We start from the raw sequence: 13,221 nt of genomic DNA on the forward strand, positions 1-13,221 counted from the left end.
ACTTGAGAGTCCCTCTGGTGCAGAGGGACAAAGTCCTGATAGTGACCTTGTTTGATTAGTGGCATGAGGGGGCAGGGTGCAGAAGAAGGGAACAAACTGATGATGGCAGCTTGTCTGTCTTGTGAGGAAGGAGATGGCTTTGGCTCTTACTTGGTGACATCTAGAAGGAGTGCTGTATGTGCTTCCCATGTTGCGTGGGTTCATTGAGCACATCCTGCCAAATGGTGAACAGCTTAAGCCTGGGGAAATCATGGTGTGGAAGTACAGATGCCTTCCCAAAGCCAAAGCACTAATGGAGCTCATGGGAGGTGCTGTGAGGGATGCGATTCTCTTGGGTTGGAGGAGTATACAGGAACATATAGACTAGCTGCCACACAACTGTTCAATTTTCATCTGTCCAGGGTTTTCAAAGGGGCTGATTAGCTCCCCACAATAGTGAACAAGCAAGCAGTAGAGTTCTCACACGGGCTGTGGTTGCCTGGCTCTCTCCCTAGAGCAGATGAAAAGATGGGTCAAAAGGGTGATGGTAGAGGAGTCATTGGGAAGGATCCTGGAAAGAAAATACAAATCTGAGAGGATGCACTCTGGAATTTATATACAAAACGTAAGCTACAAGATTTAGAAGTGTCGTACTAAACTATTCAAGTCATTCTGCATAAGCCAGGTGGCACAAAATGAACATAATCAGTCTTAAATGGAGAAGTCTGTTTAAAATAAAATAGAAAAATACTATGGACATGAAAATAACCAAATTGTAAATGTATGGCTCAGGTTCACAATATGAAGCCAAGCAGGGGTACAAATAATGACCAAGCCTTAAAACTAATACTTTAACAGTAAGAGCCAAAAGAGCCAACGCAACCAGTCTGAAAAATAAAATAATATTGGTTATGTTCATTTTGTGCTACCTGGTTTACCTAACATGTACTGTACTTCCCTCTTGTTATTGGTTATGTTTATTTTGTAACCCCTGGTTTACCTAACATGTACTGTACTTCCCTCTTGTTATTGTTTATATTCATTTTGTACCACCTGGATTACCTAACATGTACTGTACTTCTCTCTTGTTATTGGTTATGTTCGCTCTTGTTAGGGCATTTATTCACTTACTTATGTATACAGAGACATGTGGTGTTTTTGTATTACTGACATAGAAAATGTATCTCAATGTGTCTGAGGTTCAGGACTGCCCTCAGGTTTTGGCCGTTTTGCTGTGACCCATCCCCTGTGGAGCTATAAACTAACTTTTATTTACATCGGGTTTGCTTATACGGATAGGCTAGCCTATCATGAGTTACTCTGTGTTTTGGCACATTACCATGCATGCATTTGTCGATTATGATACTTTGTTTTCATTAAGTATATATTTAGATTTCCATGGGTAAAGCTTTTATTGAATAACTGATCCTGATAAATTCCATTTGGTGGATAAAAGCTGTAACCATAACTAAAGGACTGAGCTATTCCATTGACTAAGTCTGCTTGAGTTTATTTCTTCCATACTTCTATAAAAGAGGAATTAACATCTGAACTTTTGGACTGTTTATTACTAAAGTAATGTCTTTTGGCTTTTCTAGGTTAGGAGTCGCCACAGCGGAACTTTGGTCTGCTAATGATTTGCAGTGGATTTTTATGGTGCAGAGTTGCCAGCCCGACAACCAACCTTCAAAGAAGGCACACCCATTCACACACGCACCTACCTACATGCCTTTATACGTCACTCGACCACAGGGAGGACATGCAGACTTCTGTGTGGATATTACTGTTGATTATAACTCTAAATGTAAGAGTTTTTATTTTTCATTTTTCCCAGATAACAAGGTAGAGAAGGCAGTCTGTTATTTTTCACACTGGGGACAGCCTTCTCCTCAAGTCTGTGCTGGGATTATAATCTTCATCCATAAGAGACTCACACCAAGGCTGGTAAAGCAGCATGATGCACTCGAGCTTCTTCATGTCCAAATAACCATCAGAAAGGTCCAGTGCCATATAATAGACAGCTGTAGAGATTCCTCTATGACCCAGAAAACCACAGCACCTATCTACAGGAACTACTGAAATCACTCAGAATTAAACCCAATACCATTTTCTAGGTGATGTAACTTATTCAGATATTGACAAGGAAACTTACACCACCACTAGTGTGCAAGCATGGAGATTCCTGTACTTTGTCAATAAAATGCCTTAAATCAATACGTTAGAGCAACCACAAGGGGAAAGAACATCTCAAATATTATCCTTATTAAGATGGAGGCTTCTTGCACCATCCCTTGAGTATCTTCATTAGTTTTTATGACCATAAAGACATCTCCTTCAAAATAAAATTAAAACCAGACACCCCTTCCACCCAAGGTACTTTTAGAAATTTCTAATTTCTCTAAGACAAACTACCTACTCCTAAGTGATGCATTGTCAAGCTTCAATTCCCCACCAAACATAATTAACTCCATGGAATATGCAGCAAGGTGCACCAGCACATTATACCAGCATGTAAACAGCTGCATAGATGCAGCTGTGTCCTTTAGGAACAATTGCAGGGCAAACTCCAAAAAAACAACCCTCTTGATAGAACCATAATATCAACAAACAAATAATTTTGCGGAGAATTAAGAAGAATAATTCCCATAATGATAGAGCTTAATAAAATCGACCAAAGTAAGTCTGTGTTAAAATAGCCAACCAAGCCAAAGACAATCACAAGGCCTTTTTTAGTTATGCTGACAATCTCAAAAGCACAATGCAGCAATGTGCTGAGCTGATTGTGAAAGGTGTTACCTACACTGATGCTGAAGATATAGGCAACCTGCTCGCCAATAAATTCAGCTTAAACTTTATCCATCTCTCCCACTGATCTATCTGACAGGATATACCTGACAGCAGCTCCAGTTTTCACACAAAGACCAAGTCCTGAAAGCACTGTCAGTTGTTGAGAATACTGCATTGATGGGTACTGGCAATATCCTGGCTGCATCTTAAATTGCATGAAAAAGGATTTAGCCTTTCTCCTAAGAACACGGCTCAACCTCAACTTTCATACAGGTTTTGGAGAACAGCTGTAGTCATCCCCCTGCATAACGGAGGACCTTCCACAGACCAGATAACTACAGATCCACATGTCTGACCAGCCTCATATGCAAAGTCATGTAAAGACACATCACAGAACTAATTAATTTGGACATAAGGAAACTCCAAACAATGGAACTGTCTCAGTTTGGATTTGCCAAGGGCAGGTCATGCTTTCTCAACCTAGTGGACTTTGAAAAGGTCACTAAAGCAATAGATGAACATAAAATAGTACAAAATGCATACCTCAGCCTGGCCAAGGATTTTGACACAAACCCCCCCCCCCCCCAACTCAGGCATAGTAGAAAAGTTAAATAAACTGGAAATAAAACCCTACATCACCTGATGGATTGCCATCTGTCTCATAGATCGAATGCAGGAGATCAATGTAGGGGACACTACCTCCACAAAGAGAACAGTCACCAGAGGAGTTCCACAGGGTTCAGTACTGAAACTTCTCCTGTTTGACATATACCTCTCTGAAGTACAAGCCAGTACCAAAGGGCTCTAGCTGACTAATGACTAAGCTTGCAGATATATGGTGCCAGAATCATGGAACAAAGCTAAATGCCAAAAAATGCATTACTGTATTCTTTGGTTAGTCATCTACCCCAGTGAACTACCACACTGAAAATTAGGCCTTGAGAGTTGAATTCTGGATTTGGGAACAAATATGGACAGTGACATAACTTTCCACCAATATGTGCCCACTGTCATAGAAAGACCTTCTATATCACACAATTTATAAGCAATGGGATTGTGACTGATCTAGAGATGTCACTGCCCCCCTTTACTCAGCCCTCACTAGTCCAGTAATTGAATATAATACCCCTTTTGTCATGTATCTCTCTAGACACTTACAACAACAGAAATGCCAACAGAGATACCTAAGTAAAAGGATACAAAGCCTAAGCAATATATCCTACATAGACTTCCTCAAAGCCCTGTCATTATAGTTGGAGAAATACAGACTGCTAAGAGGTGACCTGTGTCTAGCATACGAGACATCCTCTGACCTAATAGTGATGGACCTATTGCGCATAAGCAAGTCAAATGGTATGAGAAAGACTCAGTTCAGGGATCTAAACATCTTCTGCAACATGAACAGGATGGGTTGGAGGGACTGATGTCTCTCACAGAGGATACCACTGCTCTGAAATAAACTCCCCATACACATACAAGAAAGCTCATTCTTGTCCATATTCAAGCACAACTTTGATATATGAATGGGTAATAGAAGAATTAACCCAAGATTGTCCCCTGTATTACTAATGGACAGAGGCAGCTCCTAAATGCTTTATCCTACTTATGGATCCCCTCAAATTATGTATGGTATGATGATACCAGTTATTCTCACTATGGATAATATATACTTTTCAACCACGGAAGGATAAGGCCTATGTAACACCAAACAGGATAGGTTAATTCGTAGGATCATAGGTAAGAACTAGACTTACTGCCCTTGTGGGCCATTTTAAGCCTAGCCAATTGACCCCTTTGGTGTTTGAATTAATCCATCTTGCTTGGTATAAGTATGGCTTTACCCATCACATGGCTGATAATTATATATTACTCCTAGTGAGAATAACCGGGATCATACTACAGATAACTTAATGGGATCCCATACATGGGATAAAGGACCATAGACAATTTCCCTTCTGGTGCTTGAATTAACCTATCCCATTTGGTGTTAGAATGGTCTTACCTATCCCATGGTTGGTAATTATATATTACCTCTATTAAAAATAACTGGTATCATACCATAGACAATAATTCAAGCAGTGAAAAGGCAATTGGCTATGCTTAAAATTGTCCTCCAGAGCAGGTATCCCAGTACTTGCCTATGAGCCTACAAACTTAAATGTGTTATCACTATGTGATGGTGAAATTTAAGAGAGTCAGTGGTGGAATGTTTGATACACTGTGCAGAAATGAGTTACCCCTGTGTAACGGTGAAACAAAAGAGACTTAGTGGTGGGATATTTGGTATGTGATATGAAAATGAGTTATACCTATGCAACTAGGAGATTTTGTAGTGGGGTATTTGGTACACAGTCTGGAAGGAAGTTACATGTATGCAATACTGAGACATAAGAGATTCTGTACTGGAATATTTGGTACACAGTGTGAAAGAGAGTTACACCTACAAATGTAATGTTGAAACTGAAGAGATTCAGTGGTGAGGTATTTGATACACTGTGCTGAAATGAGTTACACCTATGTAACATTGAAACATAAGAGAGTCATTGGTGGGGTGCTTGGTCCAAAGTGTGAAAGTGAGCTACAGATATGTAATGGTGAAATATAAAAGAATCAGTGGTTAAGTACTTGGTACACAATGTGAAAGTGAGTTATACCTATATAATGGTGAAACACAGGAGATTCAGTGGTGCTGTACAAGCTACACAGTGTTAAAGTGAGTTATACCTATGTAATGGTGTAATGTAACACATTTAGTGGTGGGGTACTTTGGAACACAGTGTGAAACTGAGTTACACATATGTTATGGTGTAATGTAAGACATTCACCATGTAATAGTGTAATATAAAACATTCAGTGGTGGGTTACTTTGGTACACAGTGTGAAAGTAAGTTATATGTATGCAATGGTGTAATGTAAGACATTCAGTGATGGGGTACTTTGGTAGACATTCTCAAAGTGAGTTACACCTCTGTAGTGGTGTAATATAAGACATTTGGTAATGCAGTACTTTGGCACACAGTGTGAAAGTGAGTTACACTTATGTCATGATGAAATATGAAACATTCAGTAGTGGAGTACTGGGTGCACATTGTGAAAGTAAATTATGCTAGGTGGCATTCCATGCTAGACTGGTAAACAAGTCTATAAGTATGCATTGCACTGTGACTATGTGAGTTATGCCTGTGCAGCACAGCATAACAGGGGTTCAGAAGCAGAGATACTAGCACATGATGCTCTATAAAATATGATAATATAAAACAAACCTTGCACAGAGGTAAATGTGGATGCTATGTAACAGGGTAAAGAAGACTGATTGTTGATTCAGTGTTTCAATGTTTTAGTTTTAGCAAACTCAGAACCTCATATATAGTTATCAAGGAGTCTGCAATCCAAAAAGTCAGGGTCAAATATCCCACCACCCAGGCAGATGTTTAACATAGTTTTAAAAATATCAGTTGATGAAGTTTGCCTTGCAGTAAACAACAACCTTTTCTACAGTCTTGATTCTCTTAATTATAAAAGAACATTTCTTAATCTCACTATTGAAATGTTTATCCCCAGCATAATACTAGTTATTTCTTGTTACAGCATTATATAGGTTCAAGATTCAAGATCTGGCCATAAACCTCAGCAGAGATCATTACGTCCTTTCTCCCCTTACATAACGAACATTGTTCCTTTTCCCCAAACCATAAGTCAGCCTTGTTTCAGAACTCTTTAATACTATCCATTTCTCTAATTTCAAGTGGTAGTAAATTCCATCTTTTTCCTGCTCCATAGTGAAAATAATAACTTCCAAATTTTCTGTTCATTGCCTTAATATGCACTAGAAACATATTATTTTTAATATATATTCGTGCTGAAGAAAGCTGATGTCTATTGACAACCAAGGTCAGGATGAAACAGATATTTATATCCAGATTATAGCTCCCTTAATTGTCTATAACATATGGAAAACAAATTAAGCTTTTTCAGTCTGGCTTCATATGAAAAGACCAAATGGCCTCTAATTTTCTGGAACCGTACTCCATAACTGGTCTTACAATTGCTTTATAAAAAGGAATCATTATCATTTCATCCATAGATGAGACTTTTGTGGAAGCATTAACACCCAATACTGTACCTAGAATTCCCCTGTCAAAACATTTGCACATTGATATCATATCACATCAATGTTTTATAAAGAGGAACAGTATTTATCTAAATACAGTTGTATGAGGAATGATTGTCTAATGATGCTTTTCAAATTACAGTCAAAATTCACTTGCCCATCTACTAGAAAGGCTAGATCTGTCACCTTAGGGAGCAGTTCAATATTGTTAGAATAAGGATATTCTTTATCAGTGACTCCCAAATGTAACACTTTACATTTTGTGTATAAAAGGAAATACTGTTGATCTGGGGCCAGATAAATGTTACATCCTAAGAATTTGTGAAGGCTGCATGTGTCATATAACTTGCTAATGCATGCACAGACAGCACTTGGGAAAGTGGTCATACAGACATTGAACAATAAAAGTAAAAGGAACACCTTTACTTATGATCTTTAGGTCAGAAAAAGAGTCCTTAATCCTCACTCTACAAGTATTGGAATAAACAGTTTTTATCAGTGTTATTATATAGCTACTGATATTCAGTGATACAAGTTTAGCTATTATTGGTCAAGGAGGGATAGAACCAAAGGCTTTGTACATGTACAGATATATTACATTTCCTGGTATTCCTGAGTCAATAACATCCACCATATCCATCTAAAAATTAATTGTGCTAGTTAAACATGATTATCAGGTATCTACAAGCATATAATATGCAAAAGCACAAAAGTAAAATTTGTTGAATTACAGTACAGACAGCAGCTTTTTAAAAAGTAGTCAGCTGCTTGTAGATGTTAGTTACAAATCAGGTAGGGTATAAGAGACATGAACATATTTAAAATGTGGAAATGAATATATCCTCATACATTTGTTAGCATTGCTTGTCCTACCCTGAAGTGTCACTTAGTAGGCCTCACATTTTCTCCCTTCCAGCTCATTTTGACAATATCTTCAGTCATAGAAACACCCTTGTCTGTCTCCTAACAATAGACCACAGAATATGGTGTACAGTTGACATCTGTTTGAAACCATCAGAAAACACATCCCTACATTTGCAGACAAGTTACATTGCCAGATTAACAGACTACTTAACTTTTCTATAGAATATGCGACCAGAAATATCAGCCACGTCCTTTTCACTGATTTCCTCCCTGCCACTGACTGAGCTTTATGTATCTGTCTCCAGCTGGATTCTGTTTGCAGCTTTTTACTTAAATTATTTCTTCAAGTGCCTGATCAACTAGCTTCAACTTGCATTAGAAGAGTTAAGCATCATATGCTCCCTTTCTTTTTTAATTTTTTGTTAACTGGGAAAGTGACTGGTCCTTATTATTTAATTATTTGTTAACTGGGAAAGTGACTGGTCTTTATTCTTCCACAACAAATCCTTCAAGGGCAGCATTGAATATAACATATATATATGGCATTTAGTGTAGCCAATTAGCCAGTGTGGTTCTGCAGGTGGCAGGAAATAGGAGTACATGCAAAAATCCACAAATCCAATGATAACTGGTCAGAACTGAACCCCAAATCATCAAACTGTGTGATGGGGATCTTAACAGCAGATCATCATGCTGCCCAAAACATAACTGAGTTTAGAGGGACAGCAAGGGAATCTCTAGAATAAAGTATCATATCCTTAAATCTCATTTGGTCTTTTTATGTTTAGAGACTCAAAAGTCATAAAAAACATTATAACTAAAGAAAAGAATGAGAGTTCTTAAGGTTGCAAGAAGCTTTCTCTAACTACATGCACATTTCTGGTCTGGGTTAAGACAGGTGTGATACCCGTGAAAGGTCACTATGAGCAAACCTTTCCTACTCAGCCCAGCTTTGACACTGCAGCTAAATTATGATAATTTTCACCAAATTGCCATGACTATTCCAGTCACCTATATCCTCCTTCTTCTCTCAAGCAGAGCCTTTGAGAGCTGAACCTTGAAAGCTATTAATGAAGTTCATAGGCTTTAATCCAAGATCAAATTCTGTTGGGATAAGGTACATAATACCTGTCCTATTTATAAATATGACCATTATTTTAGAAAAAAGAACTTCTATGTGATTTGTTTACTTTATGCTACATTTTCTGCCATTCTTAGTTTCTCATATATCAAAAGATCTAAATATAAGGCAAATTAATTTCTTAAGTGTTATGATTTTATACAAAAAACTTGGATTTCTTCTCTTGATAGCTATATCAGTAGCTTTGGATCCACATGCCTTATTTAGTGCCCTGTATATGCTAAGAATGCTCTAGCAGCTCTTTATGCCGTATACTCTTATCACAGGGCTTCTGATACACTTCAAACTTAATTCCTTTGACTTTAACAGTTCCAGCAAATAATACCTTTTGAAGTCCTGTTCAGCAACATGTAAATTCTTTTGATCATACTTGTCTTTCCATTTACACACCACTAAAGTTTATTCTTTCAAGCAGCGATTCAATAAAACTGATTAGATGAAGAGCGATTCTTCCTGTTCATAGGATCATATATTAGTACATAGGATCATAGATTAGTACTAAGCTAACTGTCCTCATGGGCCACCTTAAGCCTAGCCACTTACCCCATGTGAGAATCAAACCCTGCACCTTGTGTTTCTAAGGCAAGCACTTTAACCATCACACCAACTTCCCACCCACCCAGTGATGTGGGATGTGCTGATAACCACATTTATGAGAGAAATCTTGAATTTTAACTGTATCATGCTTCCTTTTCACCTTTTCACTTTCTTTCCTATTGACTCTTATTTTATTTCTAGTGTTTGTTGTTTAATTACATGTATTTATATATTAGGGAATACCATATACAAATAACTCTTGGTGCTATTCCAGTGATTTAAGAGTACCACTAGCTTTCAGGAGTAGAAAAACATAGAAAAAGAAGTCAGCAAAATGAAAGAACAGTATGGTACTGGCAGAAAGAAAGACACCGTTCACATTTGCATTGATCCAAAATATTGAACTACAGGTAATCATCCATCACTTACAGTTTAAAAAGAGGCTCCAATTATGCAAAATACAAGGAAATGCCCATTTACTACGATAATTCCTTGAAATGTGTACTTGTAATATCACTTACTCTGTATGTGACCACAGGTTTTACAAGGACTTGTCTGTTTTTTCTTAAAATCTTGCCCTCTATTTGATTACTACTTATACCACAAACTATGTCTCTTACTAATGTGTCATGCAACTCATTAAATTTGCAGTCCTTGGAGTCCTTAGTTCAGCTAATCATCTCAGGAATATAAGTACATATAGTCTCTACATGGCTGTTGGTCATTGAAATGAAAAATAGTTAAGAAATGGTATGGTAATTTTAGGTTCACAACAAATCTTCAGACTTTTAATGTTTGCCTTAATGTCTTTTCCCTCTTCTTGAAAAAGAAAAGAGTTAAATACTTTCAAAAATTATGCTGTAGCATTTTGGGGAAAAGTGAGGGTCTGCTACAAGTGCTTCCTTGCTAGTAGTTCACAGTGTACTTGCTCATTGCCACTTCCTTGAAAAGGCAAGTACTTTAATTTTGACATGCCTGATTTAATTTAACTATTTAGCCCTGCCAACTCCTAACCTTAAAGAAATGTGGATGCATGTTGATTCACCAAAGGTAGTTTCAGTGACTGTAAAACATTAGAAAAATGTTCACTGAACTACTTTCACTGAACATCCAAGGAATCCTTTTTATGTAAGGGGCAAGGTCCCCTTTGCGCCTTTATATATATATATATATATATATATATATATATATATATATATATATACACACACACACACACACACACACACACACACACACACACACACATATATATATATATATATATATATATATATATATATACATATATATATCACATAATTCTGGGTAAAGTCATCTACCTCAGACATATATGATTTCTTTGTAGGCTATAAATATTTATTTAATGCAAGACCAAGTAAAAGAGTTGTTAACAGGAATCTTTTCCTGTTTAAGTCGCACCTTAATATTGTTCTTGTAGCTGGCTCTTCTACCTTTTACACCCACATCCAAAAAATGACTACTCATCTCCCCCTCATCAAATCTGAAAACTAATTTTGCCATTTGCCTACCTTCAACCCCATGCCACAACTTTAAAGAAGTTTTACTTACTTGCAAATAACCTAGTCTATGTCATCACAGTAAACAACAAGCATGCCATACTGGAGACCTTTAACATTGTACTTTTGGACAAACAAAAGCATGACTTCATCAGTGTATTAACTAATACAGGACTTATTAAACTAATCCATGAGTCTGCAAGGTCAAACCTAAAAACAAACAACCACTCCCTGCCTAACACAAAAATACCCAAACACAAAGAGAAAGATACAAATTCAGTACAAATTCATCCAGGCCGTTTGTGTGACCGCTCACCAGTAGACTTTAACCTCTTTTGTCATGGACCTAGATTGCCATCTTTAGCATTTAACTTTAGAGAAAAACATTAGTTGAAGTACTTAAAAACACCTAAGGGCCATTGATTGGTTACCTATCCTCTAGTACCAACATGCTAATACAGCAACTAAACTTATTATTTCTATGCTTAAATAGCTACATTACGTCTCCCTTAACTAGATTCAAAATAACTTCAAAACAAAATTAACAGCTAAAGACAAAAAGCCATGACAGAGATCCAAAAACAGACCTGGACCAACTGGAAATATACTCCCATACCAAAACTGAAATTAAGAAGCTTATATTTCAAGAAAACCTGGTAATACATAATAAAAAAATAAGGAAAAGAGTCTGGTTGCATAAACCTACCTTTTGCCAGTTGTCTAGACCCTTCATGTATTTGAGTTTTTTGATTAGCAACGACAGAAAAGGGTTTAGATCACTATTACCAGGTAATGTTTTTTTGGTACTTACATATTATCGCAACCACATTTTTGCGGTTGCGAATCTCGCATCGTTGAATCCAGATGAGTGCATGAAACACTGTAAAATGTTGTTCTGACTCCTCATTGCTGGTAAAAAACCTGTGGACTACCTTCAGGGACAGCAAAACTTTCCAAATTCCTCTTCGGTTTGCCGTGCATTACAGACACAAGCTATCCATGATCTCTTATTGATGAATGGAAAATGTGAACCATCACAAACAAGGAAAATGCACACACAGGAAGGAGGTTTTTTGGAAAGTAATACTTTCTTTAAAAAACTGCAGTGGTGGTGCTGCGGTAGCAAGGAAAATGCACACACAGGAAGGAGGTTTTTTGGAAAGTAATACTTTCTTTAAAAAACTGTGGTGGTGGTGCTGCGGTAGCATTGTCGCCTCACAGTTAGACATTGCCCGTTCGATTCTCAGTTAGAGCGTCTTCTGTGGGGCGACATGTGTGAATGGGCGTTCCTTCATTGAAGGTTGTGCGTTAGGCCCGGCAAGCCAGCACATCAAAATCTACTGCCAATCATTAGCGGACCGGAGTTCCGCTGTGGCGACCCCTAACTGGGAAAAGCTGAAAGAAACTAGCAAACAATACTTTCTTTAAAAAAAATGTAAACAGGTGATGTTGCCACTGTATGGCCTGCTGATGTCCTTTGGAACCAGGTGGTAGAGGAGCTACTAAGGTTTAGGTAGGAGAGCACATTAATGAGTTTATTGTGAATTACCACATCAAAGGCTTTGGACAAGTCTAAAAATATGGCAGATACAAACTGATCTTGATTTCTATAGTGATTAACTATATTAGTGAAGGGCATCAGAGCTGTGGTGGTGCTGTGATAGGGGTGAATACCGTGTTGTGTGTTTGATAGTATTTTATATGTGTAAAGGTAGTCCATGAGTTGGGTATAGAAAACTCTTTCTAAGATTTTAGTTGGATGTCACAGTGGTTGCATTGTCTCCTCACAGCAAGATGTTCTCTGGTTCAATTCTCAGCTGGGGTGCTTTCTGTGTGGAGTCTGCATGCTCTCCCTGCATTCGCGTGGGTGTTCTACAAGTACTCCAGTTTCCTCCTACATCACAAACACATATGTCTGGAGCATTTCTCCCTGGAACTCCACTAAAAATTGGCTTTGTTCCAAGTTGGACTACCCCAGTAAATAAATGTTAGATAAGGGTGATAAGATGGTAACTGGATGGTAATTTGTAAGTTCAGTGGAATTACATATTTTGTGTAAAGGTATATTATGAGAGATCTTCCAGATAGCAGGCACAATGCTCTCAGATATTTATTTGTTAATGAGTATTTTTACTGGGAATGCTATTCCTTCTGCTGCAATTTGCAGAAAGTTGGCTGGAAGGCTATAAGCGGCTAGGGCAATTGGTTTTAGTTTTTGCAGTATTTTTTTTATACAATCTACAGACACTGGTTGTATTGTAAATTGGTTGGGGCTATTTTGG

This window comes from Protopterus annectens, chromosome 1.part0 (genome assembly GCF_019279795.1).
Source record: "Protopterus annectens isolate FY-2018-M chromosome 1.part0, PAN1.0, whole genome shotgun sequence".
Classification (NCBI taxonomy): domain Eukaryota; kingdom Metazoa; phylum Chordata; order Ceratodontiformes; family Protopteridae; genus Protopterus; species Protopterus annectens.